The sequence below is a fragment of the Bombus terrestris genome, chromosome 6 (assembly GCF_910591885.1).
Source record: "Bombus terrestris chromosome 6, iyBomTerr1.2, whole genome shotgun sequence".
Taxonomy (NCBI): Eukaryota; Metazoa; Arthropoda; class Insecta; order Hymenoptera; family Apidae; genus Bombus; species Bombus terrestris.
Genome location: NC_063274.1, coordinates 21,376,799 through 21,397,360, shown reverse-complemented (window position 1 = coordinate 21,397,360; position 20,562 = coordinate 21,376,799). Strand labels below are relative to the sequence as shown.

The window sequence follows — 20,562 nt, the reverse complement described above, 5'->3', positions numbered from 1 at the left end:
TGGGGCCGAGGTGCACGCGGAATTCCGACCTTGAACGATCTCACCGACCGAACCAGAACAAGGGGGATACGGAATAAGGTGTGGAGAAGGGGAGGAGAATACAGGGACGAAGGGAGTCCCGACGAAATCGAGCGTGACCACGAGGGATGCACTACCGATCGATGAATCGACCTGGTAAAAAATTCGAGCGCGATGTAAAGTTGAACGGACGTCTGGTTTTTGCCCGGGGAACCGCTGGCCGCACGAAAATCGTCGGAAGCTGTCTGCCAACAGCCACCATCTCTCTCCGTCTTTCCCACGATCCATTACGCGGGTCGTGACGATCCTCGACCACGCTCCAACGATTGATCAGCCTTGACATTGAACGTTGCAAAAAGGTTCTGCTTGCAGACTTTCTGCTTTTCTAGAATCCCATCGAACGATTTATGGAAATATCGAATAGCCGTGATTAGTCGTCGTTCTGCTTTCTCGAATTGATTAATTTTAATTCACGTTTGCCGGAACTTCTTTTAGTGTTTTGTATAGTAGAATTAATATGAAAAGAATGTTGTTGACTAGTTTCCAAAAAATGACTATTCATGTATGTAGTATCTAAATGGGTCTTAGAGGAAAGGGCAAGTAATGATGTTTTGATTTAATAAATGATATTCGAAGCAACGAAATGATTACAATGCTGTCGTACGTCTTATTCTCATAGGCGGCTTTCGACTTCCCGATTCATACTCTCCGTCTTCTACACTTGCTCGCTCTCGCTTCTCAACTCACACTCTGCACACCTTTTGCATCCGCCCTCTCCGGCTTCTCAACTAACTCTCCCTTTAGCGTCTCTTTGCCTTTTCCCGTCCTTCGGAACACGTGTCCCAAAACGCCCGTGGTCAGGGTCACACAAACCCTTTCCTCGAAACTACCCACTTAAAAAGACCCAACGACACATTGCTGTACCCGACGATGCCGCGACTCTCGCCACTTTGTTTACGGTTCGGCCGATACCTTAGGCCTTTTGCCCACGATACTACATGTATATCCTGCTAATATTGGACTGAACAATACAAGTATAGAAATAAAGTTACGATGGTTGAACAACTTCAAGATAGTTCAGACCTACTTGCGAGCTAATAACAAAGAGTATCTTGACAAGTTTCTTACAAATAGTTCAAACGATTTGAATAAGAAATGCAATATGTTTCAGAGATGAATTAACTAATAAATTAATTAATTTGACGCGAGTTTCCTTTTCGGTTCGCTAAATAACCTAATTGAATAATTTAATTAATTCCATCAATGTGCTGTACATTGGCAACTTGCCAATAGGTATTCTAGTATCAGTCATCAATGATTCTCGTAGCAATGATTCTATGAATTGCAAAATTCATATATAAATAAATTATTAAGCCCAAAATATTGATTACAGGCAATACCAACAGGTTATCTCGTTGTTTAACAACTTAGACGTAGCTATAGTCAATGAACACCGCTAAATGCTTTTTATGTTCTAAGGCTCGACCAAATCGAACGATTTCTCAAATCTCAATCAATCTATCCGATCAACGATTGGGCGAAGAGAAAGGCCAGCGAAAATATCGAACGTTCATCAGGTTTCGCGTTTTCTTCGGCGGCCACGGCAGGCTTCCTCCTTCCCAGAAGGCTCGGAACTGCCTGTTCACGATGTTCGTTGCGGTCACACCTACATCGGGTGAGCAACGGGGACCACACAAATTGGCAATAGTGACCGGTACTGGGCCGATCTTCGTTCCCGAGCACGGTCCCGCTTCTTTTTCACCATCCCCAACTAATTCGCCGCCGTAGAACGACCTTTACATAGCCTACACCTTTATGCAACAAAAACTCACTGCGAGATGACTTTCGAAACATCAGAGGCCTGGCGCCCGCTCGACCTCGATCGACCGGTCGACCACTGCATCCTCTTCGTCCCGACCTCTTTATAGAAATTAGACGCTCTTTATCAAATACGGCCGTATCTCTGTAATTCGAAAATTTCTGGAAATCAAATCATTTTATTTCGAGTCGTTTCTCAGGTATTTCGATGTGTTAATTTGCTTGTACAACTTGAATTCAAAGCCCAACTTCTGCGAGTCGAAATTTGTTTCTAGGTTTTTTCTTTTATTATTATTTAATTTGTACTTTACAATTTTTCTAGCTGGACATTCGGTAAATTTGTTTCTATGTATACGCCAGAGTTTTGTCACGTAAAAATAAAGAGAAATTTTATAAGGAAGAAGAAGACTTTATTCTTATTTCGTTTATACAAGTATAAGACACTTCCGAACTCTAGCCGTGACCGTACGAGAGTGAGTCCCTACAATCTTTTTACTTTCGGTCATCTGTTCTCTCATTACCCCCCACTACCCTGTAGGCGTACGTGACCGTTGCTACGCTTCTGGAACATTTTATGGTAGGACCGTTAGGCCATAAATGAATCCTTAGGTACTCTGCCAATATACATTGTCGCCAAGGTCACCATGTGTTCCTCTCGTCGGTGCATCGGGTGCGAAGTATGCCGACCGGGACACCATCCTGCCCGAGGTGTGTGTGTCCTGGTTTCTGATGTAATTTACGTTACAGTTTCATCACTGCATCCTCCGCAGCCAACTTGAAATAATAGAAAATAAAACTTCACTATTCGTAAGAACAAACTATAAATAGGTACTTTTAGAAGTTGTTAGTTAGACTATCTTGCTTGTTTTCTTGGAACTTCATCAAACTCAATTGGCTGTTGGGACAACTATCATCTACGTCGTATTTTCAAAGCATCACACAATTACAAAATAATTTAGGAGTTTAATACACTGTAGTTTTACATGTTAAAGTTGAGATCAAACACTAAACGACCCACTTATCTTGTGCTTCGATATAAATATATACTTCTGAAAGGAAACGAAGAATTTCAAGTTCACACGATCTTTCGATACAGTTTGCAAAGGAATATTCCACATGGCACTACACAATTTTGTTACTTCTTAATTGACCATAAAATAAAACAAAATTCTCTGTAAGAACACCTTTAAACAATTAAAACAGTACAACATTTTTGTACATAATCTAAATATGTTTTAAAATATCCGAAATCGAGGCAATCTCCAGTAATATTTCTACTTCGAAGTACTTCCAAAACAAAACTTCGATCATTCGCGTGCGAAGACATCGACCGTCGCCAAAACGAGCCGAAAAGGCGACTCAAGTCGATTCGCAATCAATCGACACCTCGATAAAAGAATGTAACCATTGACGAAAAACACGTGCTCCGAATAAACTTTGATGGTTGCTCGAGCGGCATACGAAATTTCAGTATTGTCATCGGCCATTCCCATCTCTTATAAATAGCGTTCCTTGTGGCGCCGCGAATCCCCGACTTCCAAAGCTGTCCGCTTAAATCACGATCTGGCGACAACGTGTGCGTATTATGCGTCCAGCGAAATCTTCACCAATGAGAATTAAGAATATTCGCGGCGCGGCGCGGCGGCGTAACACGTCATACACGTTGCACGTGCCGCTCCCATAAGAATTCCGATTAAGATGCGAATGGAAACGAATTTACGAGACGATTCCTGCGAAAGGTTCACAGCCCTCTTCGTTGGAATGGAACAAGGGGAATGGTAGGTGTTACGTTGGGCGACACTCTACCTAGACCAGGCCACATACCGCGGGTAAGATGGTAACCAGATGCCCGCACATCCTCACTGCGTACCCTCAATAGTCTTAAGAACCTATCATAAATCTCAGGAATTTTCTAGCTGAAGTCCTTCAGACCGAACAAACATCTCTTTACTGACTCGTTTCTACAGCTTATTGTTTACCACGCGCAGACACGGGAAAGTTAGTTTTTCTCACGTATGATACTTCACACTAGCAACTTTCTGTCGAGGGCGGCTAAGACCCTTCCTAGTCCACCAACCTTTTTTTATCCAATCAGAAGCAATGTCTATTGCCCTCACTTCCTTAATCAAAATTAGCATCAACAAATCCGATGGTCCCTTGCGTTAGACACACCCATCGCTAGCTTTCCTCCGACACAGCATCGTCACTTTTACGGCACTTATTCTTCATCGTTAGAATAGTTAACATGTCATTACCGGGATTCTACTCTTAAATCAATCATTTACTTAAGTTATATATACGCACTAGTGTAATTATCTTCTTTACAAAGTTGTTGGAATAAACATTAATTTATACCTGTTAATTCAGTGGTTACAGTTGATATGTATACATACATAGTATAGTAGACATGATTAAGAAATCAATTATATAATGTGACGAACTTTGGTGGACTCTGTTGAAGTAATTTTCACTTCTAGGAAAACTCTACGTTTTCTCTAGTGTTTAGTTTTCTTAGTTCTCGAAGCCATTGAGTATTGTTTATTGCCTCTCAGTCTCATATCCCTTTCTAGGAATATGCGATACATAGATGGGTAGAGATAGGCCAATTTTTGTAATTTTATAAATACCCATAGGCCCATAGCTTCGAAGCTCTGTTGTAATGTAACGCTGCCAGAGTGCGGATCTGGATTAGCACACACTGTACTTATACTTAAATATGTTTCTATTACACATTCATCTACACGTTCCCCTCTATTCTATCGAGATAAACCTCAACACTAAGGGGACCGTTTAAGTATAATTTATTAAATACTTGAAATTATTTTTTCTACTATGTCATTAAATAATAAATTAATAAATTATATTGGAGAACAATATGATATAATAAGATGTAAGTTTCCAATCAATGCTCAAACCGCGTTGGAACCACTCGTTCTCGTCCGATCACGAAAGTTAAGCAACGCCGGGCACGGATAGTACTTAGATGGGTGACCGCTTGGGAACTCCGTGTGGCATTGGTTTTTTTTTAGTTTTCTTTCAATTCTTTTTTTCTCCTTCATAACTTCTGGCCATATACATCGCATTAAAAATTAGAAATATATTTTTAATATGAGAACTGTTATATCCGTACTTGCTGTTATGTATATAATTAAAGTTTATAGAGAAGAATAAAAAGAATTGAAACAAAATTTAAAAAAAGCTAACACCACACGGAGTTCCCAAGCGGTCACCCATCTAAGTACTACCCGTGCCCAGCGTTGCTTAACTTTCGTGATCGGACGAGAACGAGTGCTTTCAACGCGGTTTGAGCGTTAGCTGAAAACTAAGTTTTTATTATGTCATGTTATAGTTCAATACAATCTATTAATTTGTAATTATTTATGTATTCCAAAAGATTAGTTCAAATTTTAATATAAAAATATATATTCATTTTTTTTATATATTTGATTTTTATTTTGCACTTTTATATTATGTCTTAAATTGTAGATAGTTGTTAACACTCTATAATAATATTATACTATGTATACAAATTTCAAGACCTGATATTAATATTCTCACGATTTTGGTTTCCCAGGATGATGTAGCTGTTGCACTTGCACTTTGCGTCAACATTTTGTCGATATTGCAGCTTACCTTTTTTACGGAAGAGGCAATGAAAAACGCAATTACAGCAGCTACACGATTGTTGCTGAAAAACCAATATCATGACATCTCACCGCTGCGGGAACTTGAAATCTAAAATTAGATATTAACATTGTTTCATCAAAAATGATTAATTTAAACGTAATATGTATACAAGTCCAAGTATTATTTCATTAATTATAATATACTATTACAGTGAATTTATTTATTTGAGGTATTTATTTACAGTAATTGAAAAGAATTTAATGTAGTAATGTACATACAACTAAAACAACTAAATTTGTACAACTACTCAACTTCTGAGTGACAACTCACCACTCACAACGCATGACCAACTTCAACTCACTCCAAGTAATGATTAACAATTAACGAGTAACTTCTCACTGCAACTAATTCACTTTCTACACCAAAGCTTTCTTTTATCCCATAGTTTTCGGTACTCCTACCACGCACATGTGTTTTGTAGCTGTTGCTGACCTACGATAGTGTAACGTGAAATTGACACTTGGATTGTAAGAGAAAAGAAGGCTGAGTCGTAACCAAACTATTAATTTTCTTTTATCGAACTTTATGGTAAATTTAGCACTTACAAGAATAGAATGACACTGAACCGGAGAAAGAGGCTGCACAAAAATAGGAACTAGAACAAGAACTACCCGAGCTGGCTGAAGTCTCGGTTTATATGCGTTTTGGTTTAAGGATATTGAGGGGCTCGGTGTAAGTTATGATGTAGAAAAGTGTCCGAAGGTCGGGGGTCGATGTCTTATCTATGATGTAGACTAAGGTGTGTCATAGTTTCTGTATAGCCTATAATGATAAGGTGGTGATGTGTCCAAAGGAGTCCGAAGCTCGGCGATCGATGTCTTATCTCTGATGTAGGTTGAGGTGTGATTGATGTCACAATGGTCACGTACACCTTTTCCATCAGTTATTGTCCTAAAGGATCAAGGGTACATTGCTGGACCATATGGCCCATTGGGATTTCCTATCCTTCCCGGCCCGTCAGCACTTTCACATTTTTATCTGAATCGGAATTTTCTCAAATGGTTTTCCCACGATACTATACAATATTAATATTTATTTCTAGTATTAATTAAAACTTCAATCAATTTCGCCGAAAATAAATACTGTACTTATTTTTTATAAAATATAACATTGCATATATACAGTATTGAGCGTAAAAAGCTTCTTTTCATTATTTTGGAAAAAGCTATTTGTTTCTAAAAATAGAAGAGATATCCTACTCTTATGCTTATTGTACATACGTGGATAAAATCCACTGCCAACCAGCAACGGTCTATCTTTATAAAAGAAATGCACCGATCATATTCGTTTTCTATACGAGAAAAGTGTGAAAACGAAATGGAAAGGAGCATTCCATACCAGTGGTGTGTGTAGCTGTTAAAAATCGAAAGTGGATTTCCGCGCGTAACCGGTCACCGTCCGAAGAGAAAGAACGTGGCGTTCGATACGGAAGGAGCACGTGCAGCTTGCATGTGCACGCGACCGATAGAATATCCACATATATCGTTACCTTTGATCATCCACGATTAGAAACCACCGATTCGTATACGGAAGTTGCTATTACTGTATCTTAGTTCGTTTTCCTCGCAAAGGAATGGTGTTTGACCCTTCACTTTGTTATGCTTGATAGTCTCCACAGCTTTAACTACTGTTTGTGAAACAGTATTAAATTATCATGTTAATGGTCAGAAGCTCCACCTTCTTATTCCTGAATTTAATTTCTGCTATTTATATTATAAACACGAGGCAAAGTAGTAAAGATGATCTCTTCCCCAAACAATTTACAAATCCAAACGACCTATGAAGTTTAATAAATTTTTATCGTGGTCCACTTTCTTTGGCTCTATGGCTCTACCATAAAGTAGAGATCGAGGTTAGATTGATTTTGTGTATGGATAATTTTCTGTTGCGGTTTTATTAGAGTATATCGCGTAGAAGCATATAAATTCAAAGGCAAAAAAATTTCAAAGGAATCTTAATTGCTTCGATAGAGCTACTTACCGTTGTGTAAAAATAAAACAAGCAAGGTAACGTACATTTCAGATGAATACATTTCCTTCGTTATCTTAAATAACGCAATCCTTGCCTTTCTATTTATATCCCTTTTCAGTAAACGCGAAACGGAACCAACACAACATTGAGCCATTAATAATCCTTGGCTAAATAAAAATTATTCAACAGCGTAGAAACATTCGATACTAAATAAATCGAACAACGAAACAAAGTTAAATTCCTGTAAACCAACATAGAGCTACATATAATGAACGTCTCAACGACTTCAGTGACCCAACATTCCTTCACCCTTTCAATGGCACAACAACGGTCGACAGCAGTCAAAAGGATAATGTTTCAGTAACTGCAACTTGTCACGTCACCGTTTAATCCCTTCAATCGCTTACGCTCGATACGTTCGTCCGGACTATGATTAATGCAATGCGACGTGTCAATTATATTCAACGATCGACAAGTAGAATCGCGGCACCGTCGATTTCGTAGAAAACCAGCGAGATTCACTCAGCCGTAATGACTTCGTTTACAGGCCGTCGCATGAAATACCACGTCCATCATCATCCCCGCGGAAGAACAAAGAAAGTGGACGGCGTAACGACTCTTGGTGTCTCGAGAGCCGACATGTTCGACCCTCGATTAACACTTTTCAATTGGTTGCCTTTCACGTGTGGAAACGGTTCACGGGCAAATAGAAGAGAAGAGTAGAGAGAAACAGACAGGGCCTGTCGGCATAAAATTGCAATAAAAGGTATAATAGAAAAATCTGCTCGTTCTCCTTGAAGGGTGCCGCGTGCAGCGCGAAACGAATTGACATTCAAACGAAGTAGCGGCTCTCCCGATTTGAAAGTAGACACCTGTATGCTCGAGGGCCCTGGCTCGCGCATAAACATGCCTCCGCGGTGAGAATAAATCTGAATTCGATTTGCCACGAATTTACGACGATATTGTCGCCGAGCAGTGAGAAACGGTGCGAACCCAGAGATTAATATCATCGCGTCCCGGCGAGTCGTGTTTGCGTAAATTTCCCGTTATGTTTGCACTCGCGAACCCTGACAAAAATTCGCGGGATCCACGTCCTGCGATATCTCACGTCGGATATCGATGCATACGGGGTAACAGTGAGATTTATTCAGAATCGTGAGCGAGGTAACACGTTGAGTTTGACCCTTTCGAATTTCGAAATTCATGTTTCCGCTGAAAAGTGGTGGAAATTGTATTAATTTAATTTTAAATTTACAAGCAATCCTCCGAAAGCAATCCTCGTCCATGCTCATCTTTCTTTAAGAAAACCAAAGATTATTTTATTATTTTTAATTTCTATTTAATATGTCTCGATACTTTTCAAACAAGACGTTCATCGTATTATATTATATAATTTTTACGAGTGCATCTGTAATTATATCGCAGACAGATTATGTGCCATATACGAACCATTTTTACGAGTGTTAAGTAAAGCCTTGGATAACAAATTGTGCCTCATTTAATACGGTGATTATGCCGTTTTATTCTTCAACTTAAACGGCGCAACTTAATATCATGTACGATATATCAAGCACAAAGTTGCTGCTTTAATATGTTAAATGATACTAAAACGTATCATCCAATACATCCCAGGTTATTACCGAAAACAAAGCTAAGAAGCAGCCATACGAAGAAACTCGTTAGGAAGGATATATATATATATACGTATAACTCGATGATATTTCCGTTCAAATATATCATTTACCAGAAATTTTTCGAATGATTACCAGCATTATTTATTAGATAACCGCACGATCTCGCTATTAAGCGTTTCCTCTGCAATTTCTCTGCTCCGCTATATCGATAGCTCCATACATATAATCATATATCCACTATGATGCTCTTATAAAATACAGATCATGGAGATTTATAATAATAAAGAGTTGAATTTTTCTTTATTTATCTGCATTTTTTCTTATTTTTTTCAGATCAAAGAGACAGACGATAACACGTCATGAAGTTCCAATCTCGCCGCGTCTCTGCCTCTCTCGGATCAATTACAATCCACCTAAATGGTAGATTCCACTCGGCCCAATAAAGGCGTATTGCAATTAGTACCGACTGTATTTTCATCCACCGATGCTCCTCCCGGTCCATCTGTTATTGCCGATGCATTATGATAGCGCCGAGAGGCCATGAGAGATGTTGAAGAGCAATGTACAGTCGCTACAAGCAAATTCCAACGTAAGTACAAGCAACGAGCATCGAGTCCAAAGGTAAGTCGATCGTTCGATCTCTTTCATGCTTCTGCCCAATGTACGAAGACTCTTAACTTTCACGTCGACTGTTTTTCGATACGTTGGCTTTATTACAAAATCAAATGTTTAGTTGAGAGTGGACTGTGTTGAATTTCTTCTCGTTGCTTAGTTCTTGTTCTGAAAAGGACAGTTATGTGAACTGTGCGAGAGAACTGAATCGAAGCACGATCTGTGGATTGACGTTTAACAAGTCGTTTATTATGTTTCACGATGTTCTACAGCGACGAAGACGCGATACGTTTCGACAATTACAAACTACGATGACTTGAGACAGCGAAACTGTGAAAGAACGTGGTTCGCACAGAATAACGGAAACTTTTCCGTATAGCGAAATTGTATACTTGAAATAAACTTGCTTTATTGTTCTGCTTATTCTGACCGTTTTCCAGAGAGGAGACATTTGGTATGCTATTGATTAGTTGAATCATTATAATTGAAATTCGTTGATATAGTAAGGGGGTTATCCGAATCACCTAAGTTTCGACATTAAAGAATTTAATCTTGAACTTCGTACAGAATAATCAAATTTGCTTATTATTATTATCATTAGTTATTATTATTTCTATTATAAAACATCATTTTTATATTAATTAGTCTTTGATATAATAATGGTAAAAATGGTAATAATATAATAATGGCAAAATACCGTGTTTTTAGGTCCAACCATCTTAGGTTCTTTAGGACCATTTATATCAGCTTCCCCGAAAACTGTATCATTCAACATTGCGAAACATCCCTTTCGTATAACAATCCTTTGAACAAACATCGTGTCTGGTCCATTCCCCTTTCTTCAACACCCTCTCTCGTAATAAGCTTCGCGAACGTCAATAAGACGTCCAAAAATTTCCATCCGTCTCCACAACCAATGTGCGCTAAATGCACGTTCAATCCGACGACGGCCATTTACAAGCGTAACTCGTAACTTAGCATCGCGTTAGGTCGACTTTACAACCTGACGGAGGAGCTCTGAGAGCACGGTGCACCGTTTTACGTTCTCTTCCTCTGCATCCCCGTTTCATCGTTCGTTCGAACGGGGAGGGAGAAATTAACAAGTTACCGGCGTACGAGAGACTGGCGCGCGCGTAATTACGTTCGTTACGTCGCGTTACGTACGTTTACTCTGGCCGACATATCGTTAAGCCAGCCCGGCGATTCCGTCGAACGATGGAAAAAGAGCCGCAGAAGAAAGGAAACGCGAGGCAGAAAACGCGACGATGGTAGCGAGGAACGAACTGGAACATCCGCCGTCTTCCCTTCGTATCGCCGCGTTCTCCGAGGAATTTTTACGACTCGAACTCGACGGTCGTTCGAGCTAGGATAGCAGCCCGGCTTCTTCTTCCAGCAGAGTGCCAGCACGGGGGCCACTTGCAGCCCTTTACTACTTTCACGTTTAAGCGGCTATTAGCGGCGATTTTCGCGACGGCAACCTCCTTTCTCGGCCCACACTGTGCACAACCCACCTTCCCACCGTTATTACCTTCCCTCCCAGGGAATCTATCCCTGGCAACTCTTTGTTCGCGCGCCCGTTACAAATATGTGCCACTTTTAATCTCCTGCTTCCTGATTCCCTGGGCTTCCTTCCCAGCATGGATCTATTAAGAGCTACGATTGCGTGATATGATATGCAAAGCGACAGTATTACGATAGTTTTATAGTATCTAGATAGTATTTGAATATTTATTATGTAAGATTTGTATAACAATACATTTTAATGCGTTCCATTAAATTTTTAGATTATTGTAATGAGTACGATTATCATAATTATAATTAAAATGATAGAATTTGAAAGCAACTTGATAATGCATATACAAATTAACGAATATTTATTAGAGATATATTATAAATTATCGTTATGTGTACAAGCTTCCAATTTACATATATACATTGGATTGATAAACAGCACATAGTGTGATAAAAAATTCTTACAACTAATGATATTTCTCTCAAAAATAGAAAATTATTATTATTAGATATTAATTAATATTTAAATAAACTTGGAAACGAGGGGAAAAATTGTTATATAAATATAAATGTTTATTTAAGTATATCTTATAAAGTACATTGACTCTATAATAATTAATAATTTCTTCGTATAGTTCTAGTCCAAGTCTCAGGTGTTATCTATGTATTCCCTAAATACTACCAGCTCCTTTGTTCCAACGCCCGAAACATAATTATTCTAGCCATTGACTGTTTTTACGACTTCGTTATATCGTGGCCCACACTATACATCGCTGAAACGACGCCTTGATGAAGAAGGGTTTCTTTGAAGACACCGATTTTTCGGATACCTTCCCATTCCACGTTCTCTGGTTCTAGTTCACGGTATGTAATTGCAGTTAATGAGATCGCGAGAAGACGGCTTTTATTGGTCGACGAGTGATTTACGTGGTTTGAAAGGCGGTTTGATGGGGTACAGGTTTGATTATAGGGGTTGGTTAGGAAAGAGCAGAGGAAATGGTTTGCTTGGTGAGACATGTTTATTATCTTTGAGGCTCATGGATTGTTAGTGGAAAAGATTGTTCAAAGACTGTTCTCATTTACACGTATAAAATAAAATTGTTCCTTTTAATATCACGTTGGAAATCCATTTGTAATTATCTTTGCACTTATTCCGGGACGTTATAACGAGCTGTTCCATTTTTTATTCGTCTTTTTTTCCTTTTTTCTCCTTTAGCTATTTTCAAAGATAAACTAAATGAGCATGGAAACCTGAACTTGTTTGAAGGGGATATTATTTTAAGGAAATTATGTTTTCCAACCATTTAACTCTACTTTTATTTATTTTCATGGTTGAAGGGCATACCATTCTGCGGAATGACGTTAACGAGATTGCATAAGCGTAGTATGCAGGATTAATATTAATATTCTTCGCGCGAGACGTTCAAATGTATGAATAATATTTGGAAACATGTAAGTTTTGTAATAAATTTAATATACACCTTCATTTAACATTATACTGCAAATATTAATATCGCGTAAGAATTCCATATCAGTAACGATTTGTTGAAATAATTGCTCATTGAAAATTAATCTGTGCAAGTTGAATATTCAAACATAAGATCACTCAATTTCTTTGTAATTTTTATCTTCAAAAAATAACAATTAAAAAGAACGAATGAATGAAAATTTAAATCAATCTTCTGCCCAAAAGTATTTCAATTTGTAAACTTCCTTATTAATTCTATGGTAATAGACTAGTTTCGAACATAATTTTTCCATAAATATGTCGGGTTTTCGTTAGGATTTCGGCGTGATAATTCTTCGTTAAAATTTGCCATCGTGATGTTCAACAAAGATTGTATTTACACAAAAAATATGTTTTTACAAAGTTTAACGAATAATTAGTTTAACGGTTAACTAGTTTAACAAACAATAAGTATAACGGATGCTTTTTGACAATGTTCTTGGGTTCAATAACGAATCCACGGTCAACGGGAAAACTCTTTGTACAATAGAATATATTTTATAGCACGCAGACACGTTTACTCAAACGCTGGGTTACTTTCAGACTGACAGCCAAGTCGATAACAGTAAACTCTCCAAGGTGATTGCAAAATAAAAGACAGATACGGTCACATTTGTCAATTACATATTGATCGGGAATATCAACAAATTCCCAAACGCCTAACGTTACTAGGCTGTCCCGCGTAAAACCAACATTGCTCCTGACCGGGGCTTGATTGTTAATACATCGTGTCCCTCAACATCGGTACTTCCTCTTAGACATATCGTTCATCCCGTGACCGTGGCTACGTTTGGCGACCAGTTATGTCACTTCGAGCCCAAGTATTGGGGATCTTCCTAAAGAAAGGCCCGATGTCCCTACATCTCCGACAAATACATTAACATCCGCTCTCTACTACTTATTTAAATGATGCTATTTTATTCGTTGAGATTTACTCCAGGAACATAACACATATATTTTCCCTAGAAACCATAGATTGAACTATACTACACCATTTAATTTTACATTTAATTTTTGCTAAATATTATATCTCACGCGCGCTTTTTCTCTGACACTGTTATCTAAGCCACTCACATCGTTGAACATTTTCTAATCCATGAAATATATCTCATTTTGATCGTTATAAAAATTTGAACAAGGTGAATCACCGGTCACCACCGTGGCAATAAACGTTTTAATGAATACTAACGTTTCTCCTTCTCCGTGACCTAGAAACATCGAAATTGACATTACACCCATTATCTAATCGACTAAGTATTAACGAAGAAAACCCGCCAGAGTTGTCGCCACGAATTAGCAAGTAGTTTCTAAACAGATCTGCTGGTTTCTAAACGGGAGCAAAACTGTTCGCTTCTAACTCGTTTCTACACAGATGGCTGATTATTGGAGGCTGGTAGGGTTAGTTAATCTTCCATCTCTGCGGGAGAATGGTTCTGCCAAATGGCGTGAGCATCGCGATCTCTGAAAATCGTGTCGTCGCATCGTCAAGCGGCCGGTTTCCGGGAAACGGCGAATTCCTCGGCACAACGCGAACCTGTTCCCCTCGAAAACGACCTTCCTACGCCGAACAATGGGTGTAGGCATCGGGCGTGGGTGATCGACGAAGGATACCAACGCCAGATCTGACCTTATACGATCCACCATGATGATGTAGTTCGATTGGTTTCCACGATGCGGAACAGAGACAGTATCTTGGACAGTGTCTCGTTATTTTCGATCTATTTTAAGAAAATCTCGTGTTGTCATTTAGGGTCGTTTAGGGTTCCTTTAAAGCAAGTAATTCTCCTTTTGAACAAAAGTAAAGTTATAAATCTTAGTCGTTTGATTTTTGGTACGTTCAAATGGAATCACGTGTATAATTTTTCGAGTTATTGTCGAAGAATTATAGGTGTTTCTCACATACGTATTTCGTGATAATTATTGCTATGGCAACTGGTGAGACCGTAGTAACGTCATCATATATGAACTTCCACAGTATAGTGATTATTTACTTTTACTTTAAGGAGACTATTTTGGTTTTTTGAAGAGGAAGATGTACCTTTGATCGCGTGGAAAAATGATCTTGTTTTAAAAATTTATTTCGGCGGAACTACTTATTTTATAGTACGATTTCACTTTTTTCGATATAGATATAATACGTAGTATATTATTTAAAAGAATCATCGAACAAAAAAAAACGAACGTATTCGAGAAATTGATTACATTTTTTTCCCTGGTTATATAAATTTTTCGTCGAGAATGTAGGACAATGTTAAGAAACTAAGGAACTCTCCTGTAATATTAAATTTGTGGAGGATAATGGTGACAGAAGAAACACGTTTATCATCAAGAATGAATGATATGTCTTTTAAGTTCGTGGGCAAGGTCGAGTCGCTTTTACTTTCGCCAGGATGGAACAATGACGCCCCTTTTTCTGCTGGTAAAATTGATGGTGTGCGTCGAGTGAAGTTGAATGCTGTGTATCAAAGAACAATTGAACGCCTCTGCCCAAGCGATCGCATTGCACTACTTTAAACGTGTTTCATAACGTACTGGTAATTATGTAACACTTTTTTCAGTCATCTACAGAATTTCGTTAATCGAAATACTTCTCAAATAATACGTAATAATATAATTGAAGAATAGGAATAAAAAAGGCTGTACATGTTAAAATTCAGGTGTTGAAATATTTTCGAGAGCCACAGTATCGATAATTCATATTTTATCTCGTAAAATAATTCTTCTCTCTTCAAGATAATTACTTCATAGAGAAGTAAATTACTTCACAAAACAAAATTTGTTGCAATCCTATAAATTAGTTTTGAGAATGTAATAATATTGGTCTACTATTGAAAACTATCACAAAAAGTACTACTTATTGTACATTTCTGTTTATGGTGTTTATTTACACAATCTGTTTAATGATTCACGCAATGATCAGCACTAATTAAATCATTATTCGCACTATGTACTTTTTCATAGCGTTATTTAAGTCTTCTATCTACGCTATTAATCTTGATGTATGCGTTGCCTAGTTTGTGATCTCTATGTGGGAGTTGCATTCTATGACATTTCCTCGAGGGAATCGCAAATAGCGAAAAGGTGAGTCACAAGAGAAATGCGATACGGTCAACGACAGTACACACTGTCGCTTTTTGCCCTGGCACTAAATCACTAGAGCTTCAAACGACTATGACATCAACGACCGCAAAGACGCACCCATTTACGAGTTACTGGGTCTGCTGAATCGATCCGAGAAAGCGGATCCTTCTTTGAAATCCCCGATCGAGAAAATGTGGAATTCAAGGAATCAACAATTCCTTTAAAAAAATATATTACTTATACTATTTTGATTTTATCGATAACCATTATTGCTATATATATATGAAAAGAATTCACGTGATAATTTACGTCTAACAACGATAAAGAAGACAATGAAAAACACATATATAAAGTTATATAATATATAATGTTAATGTATAATGTTACATAAAAGCACATACATATATACATGTCTTTTTCATTATCCTTTTTATCGTTCATAGTAAATTATCACACGAATTCTTGTCATCGTTCTTAATAAAATATAAATAAAATCTTGTTATTTAATTAAAACAATAAATTCTATTTTATTGTTGAAACAAGAGTAAGATCAGGACATGAAAATTAAGGACAGAGTAGGATTAATCCATCGAACGAATCCTGTCGTATCATTCGATCTCGGATGAGATCTGATCGAATGATCGATAGGGATTGCGGCATCGATGATCAATGGAATGTGGTTCGGTGGCCTGATCGCGACACAAGAGGAGGCGTCGAGAAAACGTGATTAAAAGGGACGGCTCGGTTTTCCTCGACCCTCGGTTACTGGGGAACCAGTAGAGCTGGTTCACCCGACTAAACGGCGTACGTGTTACAATGCGCCACCGGCACGAAGGTCAGCCCCGTAAATTCTTGTCATTCATCGTCTGTACCGTGCTAACTACGTGCAAACAACCCGCGAGAATTCCAGCCGGAAGATTGATTTCTAAGCGGTCGATCCACCACCTAAAACGTTCATAATTCAGGCCTGTATGGGGCGAATTAAGAGGCGAGCTTGCCCTTTATCATCCTGACAGGTCAGGAAGATTAAAATCCAAGAATCGATGGTGGGGGAAGAGTTTCGAGGTCCTTTATTCTTGGTAGAGTGATGAATTATGGCCTGAAAACCGCTACGGGAGAAATTTATATCGCGTTGATATATTTTCTCAGAGCGATTCGCTACTGTACTTAATGGAAAGAAGTGAGAAAGAAGGCTTTTGGATCGTGACAAGGGAAGGTTTTTATAAAAGAAGTTTCATCTATAGGGGGTTTGAGCGGTGATTGATGCGAATTGCAAACAAAAGATATTATAGAGGATATTTCCAATTTTCTCGGACTTGTTACAGGAATACGATCTATCGGTGAAAATGAGTATTGGGGGAGTCAGAATGTTGAAGTTTAACTATCAGGAATTACGAGAGCACAAAGAAAGATCTGATATATAATAAGGAACATTTTGATTTATATCATTCTTTATTAAAATGACCAGAAAAAAGAAACAGTTATATTAAAACAAACCGACAATTTCCTTGATCTCTGTTTGAACAATTAATTAAAATGAAAAATAATTAATATGGGAAAGGCGATTGTTGTATCATCCGAACATTTTTATCTGCCTATTAATTAGGCTATTCTACCGTACTATTGTATTATGAAACCTAACATAATATAATATAAAGTAATATTATAAAATAATTTACATGTACCCAGTCACTCTTTCATGATTTCCATCCAAGCTTACGTTCCGCGTCAGGTGGACCGAATTCATTATCCGCAATCTGGCGTTGCTATCGGGACCGCGGATCTCGTAAAAAATTCTGAAGGCGTTATCAGAGGAAGTGCTGTCACGGCTAGTAGGATCTGCTATGCTAATACGTCGTTGGCCACGCTGAGGCCGGCATGGCAGCACCAGAAGAGAGGAATCGCATTTGCTATTAGGAATGGCATGTGGCAAAGGGCAGCATGTTGAACGAAGAGGAAGATTAGGAACGCTGCACCTGTGCCCAGAAAGGGTATACGCGTAATCATACGTTAAATGCCACTAATCCGATAAGAAATTGACTGACAAATCGCCATTCTCTACCGGGGAACGCACCCACACAACCGCCACGTCACGTGCGATCGCTGCTTAACGTCCGCGAGCGGCGGAAAGAGAGAGTAAAACCTTTAATGTCAGGTGGTGCTTCGTCATTCCACGGATACTCGTAGCGAAGAACTCGCCTCTCTGGTATTAGCCTATCTTTTTATAATTAGCAAACAGAATCGCATCGCGTATGAAAGATTCGTGATATTGTGTAGATGTACGCTATCTTTTGATTTTTGTTTTATTTTCATCTGTGGAATCTCCCGGACTTCACATTTGCTACGAATTCAGGAACGCAGCGTATATTTCTAAAAATTCATGTATTTTTAACAAAAATCATAAATTGAACTATGTATTGAATACACACACATATGTATCTTAGATATTATATTATATCAATCTTGCTATGGTTTCTAAATTTTTATATCGCGATTTCACTTTCCTTTCGGTAAACAGAAAATCTCTTAATGTATTGACATAAACTTTAACATACAATTGTAATGGAGATAAAAAATCTTAAGAATACAGCAGAAAGATGTTGCTTGCAGAAATAGTTGCAGATATGATAATGATAAAGACAAATATCAAATTATATCTTTATTATTAATAATCTTATATATATATATACCATTGCTCTCAATTTTGGAATTCAATTGAAATGTAATTCAGTATTTGTCTCTATTATTATCGTGACTGCCTTTATTTTTGCAAGCAACGTATTTCTGCATTATTTTTAAGATTTCTTAATCTCTATTACAATTGCGCGCTAAAACATTCTTTAATATATTAAAAGCTTTTCTATTTAGCGAAACGGAAGTAAAATTGGGATATGAAAGCTGAGAAACTATAGCAAAATTAATACAATATGAGTTCGTGTTGATTAGCACAAAGATTATAAATGTTTGCTGACATCGGTGATTTTTGGTCTCGTTTAAATACTAATGTTAGGAAAAGAAATACTTACTATATTGAATACTTATTATACTTATTATATTAAATACTTACATTATATCTAATGATATTCTCGTTATACTAAAATACTAAAACACACTTTTATCGAAATCTTTTCCGTTCAGAAAGAACAGAGACAGAATCTCATATGGAGAAGCACTTAATATTTATTAAGATGAAGTTTATTTCTGGTGTCGACTTTCACTAATAATGTTTGCTCGCAATAATTAACTTTCGCTTACACTTGTAAATTGAATTTTTCGTATCGATTAATCAAAGTAAAGAAAATAATAAATGCGAACGTAACTAAAAGGTTCGCAATAAAAAATTTTTAGTGTTTGAAAGGCAGGAGATTCGAATTATGCCAGGATCCCCAGGGCAGAGGCTGTTAGGCTGTCATTAACTTTCGCTTTCGAATGATCTATCACACCATAAAACGAAGAGAAAGTGAAATTCCTTGTAAATCATTGATAGAAATCCAAGCCACGAATAAAGCGCTTAACATAAATTAAAGAAAAAATCAGCGACATTAACCCCTACCTTGATACCCAGACGTAGCTTCGACGAGCAGCCAGGCGAACGGTGATCTTCCCACCACTTCACCACTAGCCCACAGAACAACTTCGGTAGACACCTACTTCCCGTTTGCGTATCGAATCCCACTAAAGAAACACTCTGTCTGCGTCCACGTGGTCGACGGAATCTCAGTCGCTCGATCAGCGATCTCGATTCTCTCGAAAATGTTCGAACGTTCGAACGAGCGCCGATGATATACAGTCAATATACGTAGAAGGTTCCGGTGAGATCTTGAGTCGACAAGACCAGGACACTACGCCGGTACCGAGCACACGTCACGCGAGACGCCTCCGCATGAAGCATCGATCTCATAAACAGTCCGATCACGACGATTTCGAAACACCACGGGAGATCCTCCCCGCGAAAGGAGGTCCACCGGAGAGGATCAAATAGGATAGAAGTGGGGAGGATCGTAAGCAAGAAGGCGGAAAGAGAGGTGGCGCGATGACTGAGAAGATTTCGACGGGGGTTGACCAAGCAAGTCCGTCCTTGACGCGTTTGATCGCGACCGATGAAACGATCCTCTCCAATGTGGAATTCGCAGACTCCCTAGGATCGTCGTTCGACCGACGTCCAAGAAGTGGAAGATTGGCGGGGTCGTTGCCGCGCGGATCGTCGTGGAGTGTTGATCGTCAGAGGGAGATCTCGCGATGGCTCGAGCCTATGGTCTCGGGAGAACTGACAGTGGCCTCCGCTCACCGGAGTAAGGTACACCCTACTACCTCACCACTACAACTGCTAGTTGCTTCTGTTACCACTACTAGCTGGATCACGCTACAACTACTACTACTTCTACAACTACTACTACTTCCACTACTACTACTGCTGCTACTACTATTACTAATACTACTACTACTGCTACTAGTACTACTACTACCTCTACTACTCCTCTACTACTGCTACTAATACTATTACTACCACTACTTCTACTAGTACTTCTACTATTACTAGTACTGCTGCTACTACTACTACTACTATTACTATTACTATTACTATTACTATTACTATTACTACTACTACTACGACTACTACTACTAATACCACTGGTACTGCTATTACTACTGCTATTAATGCTACCACTATCGGTTGGGATCACTCTCTCCCTTCTGTTTTCTCTGTGTTCGCCTCTCGTC

The 20,562-nt window shown here is 38.4% G+C and overlaps 2 non-coding genes across 2 annotated transcripts; one reads left to right on the top strand and one right to left on the bottom strand.

Annotated features, from left to right (window-relative positions):
• Positions 1 to 4,737: 4,737 nt before the first annotated feature.
• Positions 4,738 to 4,856, top strand: LOC125385358. The gene has a single exon (XR_007224483.1). It is a non-coding gene; the product is annotated as a 5S ribosomal RNA (ribosomal RNA).
• Positions 4,857 to 5,033: 177 nt separating this feature from the next.
• LOC125385354 lies at positions 5,034 to 5,152 on the bottom strand. The gene has a single exon (XR_007224479.1). It is a non-coding gene; the product is annotated as a 5S ribosomal RNA (ribosomal RNA).
• Between the last annotated feature and the right edge of the window lie 15,410 nt (positions 5,153 to 20,562).